This window comes from Diplotaxodon limnothrissa, linkage group LG5, assembly GCF_057381915.1.
Source record: "Diplotaxodon limnothrissa isolate DT_005_m linkage group LG5, D_limnothrissa_male_GT1.1, whole genome shotgun sequence".
Lineage (NCBI taxonomy): Eukaryota > Metazoa > Chordata > Actinopteri > Cichliformes > Cichlidae > Diplotaxodon > Diplotaxodon limnothrissa.
In genome coordinates, this window is record NC_140600.1 from 33143277 (window position 1) to 33157266 (window position 13990).

Sequence of the window (13990 nt, forward strand, 5' to 3'; positions counted from 1 at the left end):
ACCAATACTGCTATAACAAGTAATGAAAATGTGATGACATTTGTTTGTTGTCATGATGACAACATGGTAAACAAAGTGGAATATTTAGCTCTTTCAAAACCAGATATTTTTCTTAGGAGTTGGCAAATAATAGCCTGAAACACAATTCCAAGTGTCGCTTCATGTCCACCTCAATTACTTTAAGGTCAAAACATATCACTCCATTGTTGACAGCTTTTTGTATTTCCCTCAGGTTACAACAACCATCTTAAAATTGTGTTTTTACTTACTTTTACTTCCCTTGTAAAAGGGACATTTATAAAGAGAAACTTCACAATTATAATTTACAACTGAGGAATGCAAGGAGGTCCTACTTCTCTGACATCATCACTAAAAACAGCCATAATGCTCGGGTCTTATTTTCTACAGTTGACAGGCTAACAAACCCTCCTGTGTCAGTGGCAGCTGAACTTCATTCGACCATGGCCTGCAATGACTTTGCCAAATTCTTCACTGAAAAAATCCAAAAAATTAGACAAGCAATTGGTACATCAACAGCAGATCCAGGATATGTACTGTGTCCACCAAAAAACTGTTTAAACACCATGAAACAGTTTCAACCTATTAACAGCAAAGACCTGGAGGACATCTTAGGTCAACTGAACTCCTCCTCCTGCTGTTTAGATGTCCTGCCAACAAGTTTTTTCAAAAAGGTCTCAAAGACTTTAGAGTCAGACCTGTTACAGATCGTCAACTTTTCTTTATTATCAGGTGTGTTTCCAGAATCACTAAAAACTGCTGTAATCAAACCTATACTGAAAAAGGACAATCTTGACAAGACACAAATGAACAACTACAGGCCGATCTCAAATCTCCCGTTTTTAAGTAAGATCATTGAAAAAGCAGTTTCTCAACAGCTCAGTTACTTCTTAAAACAGAATAATTTCTACGATGCCTTCCAGTCAGGTTTTAGACAGAACCACAGCACTGAAACCGCTCTGACCAAAGTGTTTAATGACATATGTCTGAATACAGACAGTGGAAAAATGTCAGTCCTAGTTTTACTGGATCTCAGTGCAGCATTTGATACAGTTGACCACAACATATTACTCAAACGACTGGAGAACTGGACAGGTCTTTCAGGAACTGTACTAAACTGGTTCAAAACATACTTAGAAAACAGGAAATACTTTGTATCAATAGGTAACTTCACATCTGAGCAGACAAGTATCACATGTGGAGTTCCCCAAGGTTCCATCTTGGGACCCCTTCTGTTTAACATTTATATGCTCCCACTGGCACAGATTATAAACAACAACAAAATAAACTATCACAGCTATGCAGATGACACACAAATATATATCACAATGTCACCAGGAGACCGAGGCCCTGTACAGGCTCTTGGTAAATGCATTGAGGAAATCAATGACTGGTTGTGCCACAATTTTCTCCAGCTAAACAAAAACAAAACTGAGGTAATAGTCTTTGGCGCCAAAGAAAAACGATTACAGGTCACCAGAGAACTTCAATCTATACATCTAAAAACCACAAACCAGGCGAGAAATTTGGGTGTAGTGATGGATGCAGACCTAAACTTAGAAAAACACATTAAGACAATAACAAAGTCAGCTTACTATCACCTCAAGAATATATCAAGGATAAAAGATCTGATGTCTCAACAGGACCTGGAAAAACTAGTCCATGCATTCATCTTTAGTAGGCTTGATTACTGTAACAGCATCTTTACAGGTCTACCTAAAAAATCAGTCAGACAACTACAGCTCATTCAGAACTCTGCTGCTCGAGTCCTCACTAAGACCAAAAAAGTGGACCACATCAGTCCAGCTCTGAGGTCCTTACACTGGCTGCCTGTCCGTCAGAGGATAGACTTTAAAGTTCTGATGCTGGCCTATAAAGCTCTGAATGGTTTAGGACCAAAATACATCAATGACCTCCTGACCCAGTATGAACCATCCAGATCCCTCAGGTCATCTGGATCCGGTCTTTTATCAGTTCCCAGAGTCAGAACCAGACACGGAGAAGCTGCATTCAGCTTTTATGCTCCTTATATCTGGAACAAACTCCCAGAAAGCCTCAGATCAGCTGAAACACTCAGTTTATTTAAATCCAGGTTGAAGACTCACCTGTTCTCAGCTGCATTTGAATAAAGCACCAAATCCACACTTTAAGCTTAAATTTCAAAACTTACATTTAACTACTGATTTTATCTACTGTTCTGATTTTATCTGTTTTGATTTTATATACTGTTGTTTGTTTGTTTGTTTGTTTGTTAATTAGTTAGTTAGTTTATTTGCTTGTTTTATTCAATTTTAAATCATGCTTTTTATTTGTTCTTGTTTCTAATGTCTCTGTAAAGCACTTTGAATCACCTTGTTGTTGAATTGTGCTATACAAATAAACTTGCCTTGCCTTGCCTTGTTGCTGTCATGAAGAAACTGACTTCAGATTGTTTAAGTGTATTGAGACAATCATCATTTGATGTAATCAAAGTTGCAAAAATGCCATTGATATTACTATTACTCCTACTACTCCTACTACTACTAATAATAATAATAATAATAATAATAATAATAATAATAATAATAATAATAATAATAATAATAATAATAGGTTTTTATGGTATTAAAAAAAATAAAAAATGAAGTAATTAATTTAAAAAAAAATCCCAGGTTATTTCTGAAACAACTCCAGCCGAGACTGCATTTTTGCAGTTTTCACAAATATAGATGACAAGGAATGTGTCATCCTCCACCGCAGCACAAACCCCAGTCTGCAAATGCTTGTGTTGTTTTATAGTTCCAAAATATAGAGACCAAAATGACAGTTTGAAGATAAATATTGTGCAGCAGCAAACTTCAGAGAATAAAGTCCCTCTGTTTGTGCTCTAGTTCAAGATTCTCAGTCTTATGTTTTGGTAGCCGGTCCAGTCATGCATGTGGGTTCCATTTATGCAAAGACAACAGTTAAAAATATCATAAAGAGAAATTTTCAGACAAGTACTGTATAATTTGTATAATTATGTGCAATATCGTCAGCTCAGTGGAGAGTCTCTAGTGCATGTTTGCTGGTATCCTCTGCTCTTTTTGATTGATTGATTGATTGGTAATTTATTTCAACATGTGAACAATATACAAGTACATTTAGAAAAGAAATGAGAGAAAAAAAATATACTATACAAATTACATACAAAAAAACATTCTGATTAATTTACATGTTGAAAGGGAGTGGGAAGAAGTATACACTTATTTAATCCCACCCCTGTCCCATAAATTATCAGTGAATATTTAGTCAGCTTCCTTACTGATATAATTTGTAATAAAAATAGTGAACAGATTTCTGATATACTATATACTATAATATCACATCATGAATTTTTTGTTTGTTTGTTTTTAAATAGAGACATTCACTTAATTTAAATATTTTCCTTTTCTTTATAGATCGAGAAGATCATATTTTTATAACTCTTTTTGAACAGTTTTATGTTTGGACATTGCTTTAATTCCATATTCAGTTTGTTCCATAGTTTCACTCCTTGAACAGAAACACAAAAGCCTTTTCTTGTAGTACGTACCTTCATTGTTTTGAAGTTACAAAAACCCCTTAAATTATAACTTCCTTCTTTCAAAAAAAACATACTCTGAATATTACCTGGCAGTTCTTTATTTTTTGCTTTGAATAGAATTTGTGCTGTTTGGAATTTCACTATATCGTCAATTTTCAATATTTCAGACTGCAAAAATAGTGAGTTTGTATGTTCCCTATAACCTGCATTGTGGATGATTCGAATTGCTTTCTTTTGAAGAGTAAAAAGTGAATGTAATGTGGTTTTATAGTTATTGCCCCAGACCTCTGCACAATAGCTTAAGTATGGTGAAACCAGTGAACAGTAGAGAATATGAAGTGATGTTCTGTCGAATACCTGTTTTGCCTTGTTTAGTACTGCAATGCTTCGTGATACTTTGGAATGAATATATCTTACGTGAGCTCTCCAGTTAAGTTTTTCATCTATTATTACCCCCAGAAATTTATTTTCACTGACTCTTTCAATATCAACACCATTTATTTGAATCTTTGCATTAGTATTTAAACTACTATTTCCAAATAACATAAGTTTAGATTTATTCAAATTTAATGATAATTTGTTTTTATCAAGCCAGAACTTCACTTTACTTATTTCATTAGTCATATCCTCCAATAAATTCTGCAGATCATCACCAGAGCAAAAAATGTTTGTATCATCAGCAAAGAGAACCACTTTTAATACTTTGGACACTTTACAGATGTCGTTAATGTACAAGTTGAAGAATTTTGGACCCAAAACTGACCCTTGGGGTACACCACAAGCAATGTCCATACATAAGGAGCAACCACCATTTATTTTCACAAACTGCTTTCTGTCACTTAAATAACTCCGGACCCAATCTAAAACTACCCCTCTGACACCATAACGTTCCAGTTTTCTTATTAATATATCATGATCTATAGTGTCAAATGCCTTTGTCAAGTCTATGAATAACCCAGCCACATATTGCTTTTTGTCTATGGAATTTGTGATGTATTCTATTGAATCTAATAGTGCCGATGATGTTGATCTGCTTGATCGGAATCCGTACTGACTCTCAGTGAGTAGTTTATGTTTATCTATAAATTTTTCCAGTCTGTTTTTAAACAGTTTTTCAAGAACTTTTGAGAATTGAGGTAGTAAAGAGACAGGCCTGTAGTTTGTGAAATGGTGTTTGTTTCCAGATTTGTATAGAGGTATAACTTTTGCTATTTTCATTCTGTCTGGAAATCGACCAGTTTGAAATGATAAATTACAGATGTATGTAAATGGTTTTATAATAGCCTCAATGACTCTTTTAACCACTATCATATCAATATCATTACAATCCAAAGATTTGTGATTTTTACTTTTTTTGACAATTTCAAGAACTTCATTTTCATCAACGGCTGTGAGAAACATAGAATATGGATTTCTGTCAATCAGTGTATCGGGTTTTTCCTGTGCTTTCCCAGGATGAGTGATTGTTCTTGCTAAATTTGGTCCAGCAGTTACAAAGAATTCATTGAGACTATTTGCTCTTCATTTAATATTGCCTCTTGACAAGCCTTTATTCAATCTGCAGGTATTAAAAATGTACAGACAAGAAACAATTATATTTTAAATAAAGACAAATATTTAAGTTGGAACAATAACTCCAATATTTCCAATATTCTCCATCTACACTTGACATGATCACATGACAGCTGTCCTAATCCACCAGTTGATGTGTGTACATGTGCGGGTCATTATAATAGCTTCTACTCAAAAATATGCTGACTTTATGGCCCAGCTAGTCTTTTCTTCCCAGGAAGGTGAAACACCAATACCAGGAAATGGTTGCCAAAGTTGAAAATTAATAAATTTTTTTGATCATTTATTTTCCTGGCATCGAAAAGGTGCCGCTCTTGGCAGCAAAAATTTCCTCCTCAGTTGCCATATCACAATGGTGAGCGCAGGAACACCAGAGTGCCAGCTTTTAAAACTAGATGACGTTCAGCTGTTCTCACTTTTCAAGCCGCTGGGCTTCCAGAGCATGAGCATCATTAACATGTTTGAGAAAACCAGCACACATGGATTAATACTCAGGTCGATCATGGCACAAAGCAAATTGCAGTTATTTAAACGGGGGTTCCAGGCAGCTAAATTCTGTTTGCTTTTCCTGTAAAGTTATCATATCCCATAAAGTAACTAAAGCTACATTAATGGGAAATATGAAAGCATAAAACACATTTTCTATCGGATGAGATGTGCATATAGATGACCTCAGCAGGTTAAATGGACTCCACTTCTTGGCTATTTTATTAATGAATTGCTGCTGCTCCTATTCCGCTGGTGCCTAGCACTGCTCCTCTAAAGCTCTAAACACACCATCTGACATCATTTAAAATCTGGCTCTCTCTCAGTGCATCAGGGCTGATGCTTCTCAGGAGGACAGAGAGGGGGATGACTTGGCTGCCTGTAATTCAGGATGAAACTCATTCTCAGTAATTTTCCAGCAGAGAATGTAAAACCACAGGGTTTTGTTGTGCTTGCAGAAAAATGTGAAAGTGTGATAACATATTCTATAATGACAAAAGTGTAAGTGGAGGACGTTTTGATAACATCATCAGCCTCTGCAGGGGTGCGGCTGACACCTGGATGCTATTGGAAGAACAGCGGCAAAGGCAATCAAAGAACAAATCAGTGGCTGAAGGAAAAGCGAGCCCTCCCAGATGCTTATCTCAGACTGGTCTTTGAGGAAGTGCAAAGTTGACTGGTTGGTATCCATTACATGTGCAGACAAGAGGTGAATGATCAGAGTGCTACAGCACTTCTAGCTGGTTATAAAGCAGCAACATGAAATGGGATCTGTGATAGCAATAAGGAATACTAAACAAGATTCCTATTATAACATCCCACAAAAACTATATTTTACAGTTCTAGAATCAAAAGAGTACAAGGAGTTTCTTGACCAGGTAAATATGGACTGTACTGCTAAGCATTAAGGTTTTATCAACAATGGCATAAGTTAACTATGTGAAAAATAACTATACAAATGTTACTATATCAGACTTCCACGTGAAAATGAGAGCAAATCAAGTTATTAGCTTTAGAGAAGCGGCTGTCTGTGGTTTGTGATGACACTGAACTTGAGTCTTTGACAGAGCTCCACAGATAGCTAATATACCAGCGTCACACTCAGACACCTCATTAAGGTCAATTACATGTAGGTGTCTGTAATTATGGAGAATAGAGGACATTTTTTAGAGGCTCTCTCAGCTTTAGATATTCTCTTCATTTGCCTTGATTCATACTGGCATGAAACTATTCTGCTTATGAGGAAAATTTTAAAAACACCCAGTAAATTTTGGAGTGGAACAGAATCACCTCGTTTAAAAATACGTGATTAGCAGAGGACGCATTCTCTGAGTGCCCTTACAGCTCAGTCACAGCTTCAGTCATTTTGTTTTGTAACTCTGCAGTTTCAGAAAGTGTTGCTCTCATCTACCTGCTTTCCCAACCAGTAGTGTCACCTGACACTGTTCCTCTTTCCACTCACCTTTCTACTCAGCTAAAAATCCTGCAGTCTACACAAAGGTTATATATTTGGTTTTTCCACTAGTTCAGCATATAGTCTCCTATACAGTGAATCAGCTAATTTCAGGTGCTATAAATGTTATCCACTACATGCTGCTCTAAACAAAGGCACATTACACACCAAAAAGTAGGGCAGAGAAGTTGCACACTACAGACATCAAACAAGACTTCTTGCACTTACATAGAGCTCCTGTCACTCTTCTACCAGCTTGAGAAATGTGAACAGATTTGTATTTTTATTCTAATGTTGTGGAACGAGATATCATCTATAGCACTTGATTATCCAAAAAATGATGGCACAAAGCGAGTATGCAAGTAGAGTCTTAAATGTAACAAGGGTTTCCTAGGGGGGTCCAGTTCAATTCAATTCAGTTTCATTTATCTAGTGCCAAATCACAATCGCAATCTCCTCAAGGTGCTTCAAAGTATGTAGCAAACATTATATTGACACATTTACACAGACCAATAACCATGTTACAATAATGTGTCTACTATTTTGGATGCGTGACAATGTGCCATCAAGTGAATAACACTCCAATCACAGAGGCTTAGAGACTGGTCAGTGGCCATCTGGCAAGCACCTGTTGCTAGGGAAAAGCATATATTCTGTCTTTGTGATTGATTTGGTTGCCAGCATACTGCTGCAATTGAATGGATGGGATGAACTTGTCAACAAAAAGTAGTGAAACTGTGAGAAGTGTGACACGAAGCAACAATAGAGAAGTTTTCCCTTCAAAGTTTCAGCGCAGTGCCGCAGCCAACATGTTTCTTTTACTTTGAAGGTGAATCTTTTCCATTGTCAGTTTGTGTCACACGCTTTCACGTGTTATTACTGCTAAGGTGGTAATTAGCGAGTTGAGACAAACGTGAAAAACTACACCCAACCACATTATGTGATATACATACTTTAAAAAATGAGTGTTATACTGTATGGAAAATAACCTTTGTTCTGTGAATTGGTTTCAGGAGTGGGTAAGACTGAAATTTTGTTCCATTAGGAAGACCAAGCCAAATACAGTCTTGAGGCAGTTTTATATATCCAATTGGAAAAGCAGCAACTGCTGCTTTGGGCTTTAAGTTTGGTCATTGAGTTGTTATTACTTGTTGGAGATTCAAGGAATTTTGCTCACAACCTGGAATTCTAATCTTCTAATGTTTTCAAAGAGGTTAGAAAGGCTGAAAAGAATAAAGCAAATATACCACCTTGAAATATTTCCCAACAACTAGTCTAGGTGAAATCTAAACGGTTCACTGCAATAGTATTTGATATTCAGATGTACTGTACTTTGGATACAGGAGAGGGATGAGCATCTTAAACTTGACTCATTCATCCTGAAACGTCACAAGAATAAAGCTTTTTCATTAAATGAATTATGACAAACTAGGGGCACTGTGTTTAAGAAACAACAAATTTACACCTGGTGCAAAAGTCCTCTTGCAGCCCAGCAGACTAAATGCTATGACAGTTACTGCTCCCATGGAAGTAAAGCCCAGAGCCACAGATGTTACTCGGGATACAGAAAGAGGTAGGGACACACAAGGCTTACAACTAACAGAACCTGAGAGCTACTGGTGTTCAGAAACTGTGACGCAGCACTCGAGGCAAGGAAGTTCAAGGCAGTGAGTGGGCATTAGTGAGATGGTTTTTTTGCTGGGAATTCTGATTATTATTTTAATGGGTTATTTGCAGAATATAAGAAAATTAATTGTATTCCAAAGCTTATTTGTCTTTCTCGTCTGTAAGCCCACTAAAAGAAATTTCTGCAGACGAAGAGGAGAAAATGAATGAACAACATTGTACACACAAAAAAATGTCAGTCAACATGATAGAAAGCAGTTGGGCAGCAATGTGTAGACATACACCACAGACAGTGTAAATAACTAACTTGTGATTATTAATGAGTTTCATGTTTTAGTTAATAATATTAAAAACTAGAGATTGAGCACCAAAAGGAATCGTGAAATTGTTTAGGTTACATTTACACTAAGGAAAATGAACTGATGACCAGGTGTTATCAACTTGCAACATCCATCCCTTTTCCAGTGGTTTCAGGTCTGAGACCACTAACCAATCAGCTGCCATCTTCAAACCAACAAAACAGCCATAAAATAGGGATAAAAGAGCAACAATACAGAGTCAACTTTGTATAACTTTTTAGTTTAAATGGGTCAAGTTGGCAGTTACATTCAATATGTTTGCGATAATACCGCGATTAATTGTGATAAATCACAAATCCGTTGTCGTCTGTTGCCAGCCAAGAGTGGACTCGCAGAATCTGCAATGGTTGCGACTTTCTCAACCACAGACTGGGTCAGATCTAAAGTGATCTAAAATACTCATGAGAACTGAGACTTGGGTGGAGCACAGGATTCATCCGGAGAGTTACTTTGTTACAAACTATTCTACTGTATAAACCTGAAGTCTGTAATAATAATAATAATAATAATAATAATAATAATAATAATAATAATAATGGATTGCATTTATATAGCGCTTTTCGAAACCCTCAAAGCGCTTTTACAATTCCACTATTCATTCACTCTCACACACTGGTGGAGGCAAGCTACAGTTGTAGCCACAGCTGCCCTGGGGCAGACTGACAGAAGCGAGGCTGCCATATCACGCCATCGACCCCTCTGACCATCACCAGTAGGTGGCAGGTGAAGTGTCTTGCCCAAGGACACAACGACCGAAACTGTCCAAGCCGGGGCTCAAACCGGCAACCTTCCAATTACAAGACGAACTGCCAACTCTTGAGCCACGATCGCCCTTGTGTGTGTAACAGATGACGTGTACGATGTGTAGACGAAGACAAAGCAGTATTAACAGATAATGTCAGATCCAAAGCCATCTGTGTGTTAATGAATCGTGTGAAACTGAATTGGAGTTATGCACCAGGGCTGCTGTCCCACTTTGTGAAGTTTGAAACTCTTGCAATAAAAAAAATCTTTGCAGAAATGTTATGCACACAGTTTGTTGGTTTTGCTGTGATGGGCCAATAGAGAGGAGAGACAGAGAGAGCGAGAGCAGCCAGCCTCGTGAGTGAAAAGATCTTGACCTGATTGTCATTCACTGCATCATCAACAGTTACAACTTGCAGTCCATGATGCTGAAAATACATTACAGAGCAGAGTCATTTTTGCATATTTTAATTCTGGTAATTCTAAATCATTTGTATTGTAGCATTTGACTGCATGTGTCTAAAGGGGAAAGCATGAGACTGGGAACACTAAGCGTATGAATTCAAGTAATGCTAACATCTTATAAAACAAAGGTAGAAACATGAATGTTGTTCTGTGTTTGCACACTGCTGAGAAAAGAGGGAAGGGGGTGTAGAAATGAGACTAAAAGTGTGAAACACTGGAAAATAAGGCTACGTTCACACTGCAGGTCTTAATGCTCAATTCAGATTTTTTGATCAAATCCGATTTTTTTGTCTGCTTGTTCACACTACAAATAAAATGTGACAGCAAACGCGCTCTAATGTGAACCCTCAAAGCGGCCCACATGCGCAAAAGAAGACGTCACACAACGCGCTCTGTTTAGACCCAGACCAAACAGTATTGTTTGACTGATGGCCTTAATATAAAGACTTGTTTCGGACTTTACGTTTCCCAATTTGCTTTAAGTTATAAAGTTATTTTGTTATTTACATATGGCCTAATAATTGTCCTTATTGCTGTTTTAGAGAGGAGCGGTGCTTCAAAGGATAGTTGCAGATTTCTGTCAGAATCTGCAGATTATACAGGACAAATAAAATGTTCACGTTTCTCCAATGTTGTCTTCCCAACAGTTTCACTGACATCTACACTGGATGGCCCGAAAGCGTTCGCGATGTCTTCTCCGGCGCTGATAATTGCCGTCTGTCTTGTGTCAGAGACGTAAAAGACGGATTTAATGCAACATGACCAGTCTATCAGCAGTCGCTTTCTAAAACATCAGATATGTATCGGATTCAGTACCACATACGAAAATGACCCAGATCGTATTTGAAAATATCAGATTTATGCCGTTCACACTGTCATACCATGATCAGATATGGGTCGCATAGGGTCAAAAAAGTCGGATTTGATGCGCTTTCGCCTGCAGTGTGAACGTAGCCTAAGATGCACCTTGCATCAGGATTCCCCTGCTCCCTCTTTCATTTCAGTGCTCCGATAAGTTCAGCTCAGTCCTGCTCCGTTTCAAAAAACACCAGTGTTATTGCAGAGTAGATTTGTAGGGCTCTAAATATTCAGTAAACAGTGACAGTACAAAGAGTGACAGTACACTGTTTACTCAGGGCAAAAGTGTTGGCACAGAGCTCACAGCTTTGAGCCATCCACGGGTGCCAATTATGCACCTCTTCTGATAACACCCCCCCCCCCTCAAATCAAGCAAGTAAAAAACTCCTAGCAGCAAACTCACACACATACCAGGTGCAAAATAAGACATGCTTTTCTGCATTCAGTTTAACACAATTTGCTGTAAATTGCTAGTTAGAAACCTCAGGAACTTGGCTTTGTGTTTTCTTATCTGATATAGCAGGTATTTCTGCAGGGTACCAGTTTACACATTTACTTAACAACTGCAAGGATGGTGGTTCGAACTGGTTAAAACTAGCTGGGGACACAAATCCCCTGGGGGGTTGTGTGGAAATCTGCCGAATCATACATGAGGACCTACCCACTGCGGCAATCCCCTTGTGACAAAGGAACAGCCAAAAGTAGTTTTTACCACATGATGGACCAGATGAGTTGTGGTCATTGGCATAGACTGACTGACTGATTGCAGCATGTTAGCAATCTGTCTGCATTTAATTCTTCGTCTAACCTTCACCAGTCTGAGAGTAGTTGCAGTCAGATTGGGTGACCTTTTTTGGAGGTAGCCTGAGTTTGAGGATTCTGCACGCTCAACCTCTAAGTGATCACAACTTTTGCCATCAGCCCTAGAGAGACAGCAATTACTTGCCAGTTAAGGATTTTCCTGATCACACTAGTGTGACCGAGTCCTTACTGAGGTCACACAATGAGAGGGATGAGGGTCATAACATTTTATCCAATACCAAGTTTTTTTTTTGTACAATCAGAGTCACCCCCTGCTGGCCATTAAAGAATGCAAGTTTAAAGCATTTGCTTCAATTTTTCAAATTCAGGAGTTACCTCCATCTTTTATACATTTCACATCATACATAAAGTATCCAACAAGCTAGTGTTCAAGAAAATGTTTGCTTAGTAACAATATAGTCATAGTCCAGTTTTGTACTGGCAAATAAATGAGACAAACTAGCTATATTATTGCTGGTGCTTAAAGCTTTTATCTAATTAATGCTGTTGATAAAATAGCACAACCTAATGTGTGATAAAGTCATTATAGTAAATATGAGCACAGCTGTGATACGGGCATAAACCACAGTTCCACAACAGCCCTTAATCTAGGATTAAATCTAGCTCAAAGGGTAGCCTGATGTTAGCTTTTTGCTCCCTTATGTAGCTTGTGTCTTTGAAGAGACATGAAATGGATTTTTCATATATAAATTGTTGATTTTGCTTTACCTTGCAACAAAAAAAAAAAAAAAAAAAATGTGGCATAGACTAGCAAGCTTTTAGTACTGTGTTCTCAGTCAAGATTCCACCGTCTGTGCCTCTTCAGTACAGCGGGAGCTTGTTCCAGGGATCAGTGGGATAACTTCAACGGCATTTTGTCTTGCTATTGTTCACTATATGTTCATCTTCCTGCAAAAATGGATGCAGAGATGATGGTCTTACCGAAATGCAAAAACAAACTAAGCACGCCATGCTTGTACTTACCATGTCATGTAATGTCACTTGACACATTTACAATTCATAGTACTGCGACTTTACCTCCAAGCCATAATTCTTTCCCCCCTCCCATTCCACTTGTCTTTCATCTATGGTTTATAGGCTTTACATACTTAAATTTTCCTTTCATCTTCCGATCCTCTGAGGAAATCAGTGTCAGCCGACAGAATGAGGGAAACTGTGAGATTCATCTGATTCAGTGTAGCATGAATCAACCTGAGATTCAAATTGACACTTGTGTATCTGCAGAAATGCACATGAGCATGTGTGCGCAAGCGTGTGTCTGGATGTGTGATTGGAGGTAGGTCATTTCTTGGTCATAAAAACAGACTCTTGTTCAAAGACAGTTACAGCATCTGACAGGCTGTGTCTAACATGATAATGTGTTTAATGCCCCCGATACATGTGACAAACTACATATATTTTCAAGGAACAACACTCAGCACTTTGAATGCATCAAACAAACAAAAAAATTAACTAACGCTTTATCTCTTTCATTCCGTCTCATTTTTGAGATGTAATATAAAAAAATTAAGTGTCTCTAGTTTTAAGCTATTTTTCTCATGTCACAGAAATCATTGAACAGTCACAAAGACAGACAAAGACTTGTCTTCATCATCATCAGAAATGCTTTCACCATTAAAATTTTTTCAGGTTTCTCGCAAATATGGGAAAAATATAAAGCGGTGTCTCTCGAAAGCTTTGATTTTGATCTAATTCTTAGCTCTATGTTATAAGGGGAAGGGAACTAAGCCATACCTGCAAGCGATTCTTTTTGTTCTTTAGCCCAAATCTCACTCCTGCCTTTCCAACAGGTTGAACATTTAATGTGTTTTTAGGCATCCTGGAATGTAACCAATGTGCACTCCACTGTGTAGAGAAGGAGAATGTAACCCAGTTTATTTTCTGTAGCTGTAATTTATATATTTATGCTAAGTGCCTCACACGCAGGCTGCCGATAGATGCTACAATTTACCAATGTTCCCTAAACACCTTACAATTAGGCTGTTGCTAGAAGGTATTTATTTTGGATGAGCATATAGAAACAGTCAGCCAAATGGTGAAGCT